The following is a 3694-nucleotide window of genomic DNA, read 5'->3' on the forward strand; positions in this document are numbered from 1 at the left end:
ACAGATGCAAGAGATTATGCAAGTATTACAGAAGAGGAAAGAGGCAGTGGTGCTTAAGGAGTAAAGGGTGTCCAGTCCACACACATTTATTCTAACACCTTCCCAGCTGTAGATATCTGTTCCCAATCAGGGGTTTTTCCTGTAAAAGCACACTTTGGACTTAGCCCTCTGTTGCAGTAATGAACCACAGAGAGCCGGCCTGAGCTATTTGAATCACAGAGGGAGTGTGTTGTGTTTGTGTGTGTGCGCAGTTGCGCACATGCTCGTGTGCGTGCGTGCGTATGTGTGTGTGTGTGTGTGTATGTGTGTGTGGGCAGGCATGCCTGAGGTTGCTGAGATTCTGCCTTCTCCTCAACATTAATAAGGACTTCCTTCCTACCAGACAGAGTCAAACACCTGATCACTTACTAGGGAGGACATGCCCACGCATCCCTTACAGCTGGCAGCCTCTGCTGCGCCTCTGCTGCCCATCAATCATAATGTTCAAAGTACTCTGAACAAATCACATGCAGTTAAATTAACGCTCTGGATTTTACTGTGTACAAATGAGGTTTTCTCTCCGTGCATAGCTTACTCCACCCCTCATGTGTTAGAGCGTGTTGGTGCGATACGTCTTTGGGTTCAATTCCCGTTCACCTTTAAATATTGTAGATGAGAACTGTGCTGAGAGACGGAGTGAGAAATAACCCCTCTCCTAATATACTCCCCATTTTAGAAATTATTACCATTTCTCCAATTGCAATACATTTTGGCCTCTTTTGAAAATGTTCAGCCAAGATACACCAGGTGAAATGTGCATTTTTATGATGTGCGTAACCCCTTGTTTTTCTTGTTTAAATATCAGGTTTTGAAATGGTTTTTCCATAATTGAATTAGAGTGGCTAGTCACAACTGACTCAAGTGTACATCCACAGAGTTTCCAGCCCAGACTCTGTCAGGGAACCTCTTGGCCGGCCGATGGTCGAGTTAATAGGACCTGAACAGAAGATTGTCCCATTCACAGACCCACAGACCCACCTCATAGTGTAATCAGGAATAACTTGTAATAAATTTACTGCAAGATATTGATGGAATTGCAACTTTTGATATTAGATTAAAGATGTATTATATCGTGAATGCATGGGCCACCGACTTGCTCTTGCATCAAGCATGTTCGTTGTCATGAAATTGGCTTTGCTCACTGCAGTGATAGTGTTACATGGATCCTATACTATCAACATACCTCCCGGGAAGGGGATGTTTCAGCAGATAGTCAGCTTGCACTCAGTAAAGGTTGACACAAGCAGTCATGCGGGTCTATTCAGGGAACAGAATATCCTCCCAAACTAAATCTAAACCTACTGCACTACAGGCTTCCAGCCAAACAGCTTATCCCAGTGAAGGTCAGCATAATATATTACTGCTACCAATATGAGTTCACAGACTATGTCAAAATAACAGTATATTTAATATTCGGCATCATCTGTTCTTCATGTTCTGTGCTCACTGAAACACAATCAATGGCAGCAGTTGTTCTTGTGTTATAACGACAGATCATGAATGAGAGGGCATGATGATGATAACATTATTCATGTGTCTGAGTTTTTTATGGTTTGAAAGACCACTTTTGTAGAGCAACAGGTCAGGAACATTGATACTACTATTGAATCTTAAACAGTATAGCCTACAGTCCAATATTTGTGAAAAGAGAAATCTATTAACTCACTGCTGGTGAAATAATTTGCTAGATATGGGTTGTTGTGGTTCAGCAGATCGGCAAGTCGTCAATAAAAACAACAAAATGGCCACACACATATACAGTAGCTAAAGCATCAAAGTTTATTGAGGACGCAGAGAGATAAAACCCAATGTTTCTGACAGACGAGCTGCGTTCTGCATGATATTGATTGCCAATACCCTGAAGAAGGCAGCTCGTCTATCCAAAACATCCGTCACAAAAGGACGGGTGTTCGTGGCCCTTCTGTGAACTCGGCAAGTCCTTAATCACAGAAAACCGATTTCACAGATTTCCAGTAACTGCTTGAACATTGGCACTTTTGTCCTATGCCATGTCCAAGCAGGCTAAAACTTAGCCATGATTACCACCAGTATACCAAATACTACAGTATTTGGCTCAGCTGGCATAGGTGTGTCTCGGTGTGCTTGAACTGGTAACATTAAACAAGACATTATCAAGAAATAACTCCATTAACCTTTAAAAGAATTATGATGTTTCCATAATTTACGGTTTGTTTGTGAATATTCCTGTGTTTAGGTTTTCCACAGAACAGATTTGAGTGAATCCAACGCTAAGTCTTATGCAGCTATTCTACCATACTGAGGTTCTCAGCTCTGTTTGATTAGGGTAACACACAGGAGGTCCACTGCCATGGTGTTTTCTTTACCTGGGCCCATAACTCTTAAAAACACACAAACACTTCGGTTCTAAATGACCTGTTTATCACACAGTGACAGGAGAGGTGATTCTGGACTCTTGGTGGGCCAGGTGTGCAGATCAGGACAGCCGCGCGGTGCCAAGACCTGTTGGCATGGCGACGTAGGACCATGGAAAGTTCTGGAATCTGTCGCAACTGGCAGGGTGCTCTTGAGTGGGACTGGTGTTGGCTTTGCCTCCAGCTGTTTCTTTACAGACATGCTGAACGCCAGCGACTGCCAGGGGGCCAAGATCAGCCCAGTGAGGCTGGCCACACACAGGCCACTTATACACACATATACACCCACAGTTATACAAACACACACAAACAACAAATACATAAGCATATTTTGCAATCATCTTGCCATAGCATAGCACTATAATGCAGCAGCAAAGTATCTGTACAGTGCATGCATACTAATTGATTCTTTACCTTGCATTGATCAAAACTTCAAATGCATATAGATTATGTGTAGGGCTGCCGGATAAGTAGCTTGTTCTTTCTTCGTTCTTTATTTACACTTCAGTTTTTTGCTTCTGTTTAAAACATTTACTCGCCAATTGCATGGCTACATTTCTTTTTTTTTTTTTTTTACAGCAAACCCCTTGGATTAATTGTCTTAGCTTTTTGCAGAATTATTTCTGTTAATAAATGGCAATACAGCATACAGTAGAACTACCCTCATACTTCCACTTTAGTAAAGTTCTATCTGTGCCTCTGTGGTACTCGAAACCCTTGATCGAGGAACCTTTGAAGGTGGTGTCAGTGAATAATCGCTCTGCTGAAATGGCTACACCACAGAAAAATAAACTTGCCATCTTTGTTTTCCTTGTGTGGTCGACCGTAATTCATTGAATAAAGAGAAATGGTAGGGAATTCTTTTGAGGCGTTTGTTTGATAATTCATTACGTTCTCTCAATGGGGGAAAGTGGCTGCGGAAATTAAAATTTATTGAAATCTATTTGAGTGGTAAAGATGGCTGTGTTTCTTGGATAGTCTAACCCTCTTTGACTTGAACAGCGTGTGTTGGTCAATGAGAAGGTGAACTCCTTTTGTGGGTTTGCTCAGAGGTTAAGATGGTTTAAGTTGGTGGTGGATAGACCTGCAGCTGGAGTCATTAGTAGAAAAGGTGATGGATGTATACGTATATCTAACAGTAACGTCTGCTTGCGTAGATGGACAGGTATATATAGATACTGTACCTGTATATCTAATCATCTTCAACTGCTTATCCGGAGTCAGGTCACTCACCCTATAGGGAGTAAGTAAGTAAGTAAGTA

This window comes from Nannobrachium achirus (genome assembly GCF_963921795.1).
Source record: "Nannobrachium achirus genome assembly, chromosome: 11".
In the NCBI taxonomy this organism is placed as follows: Eukaryota; Metazoa; Chordata; class Actinopteri; order Myctophiformes; family Myctophidae; genus Nannobrachium; species Nannobrachium achirus.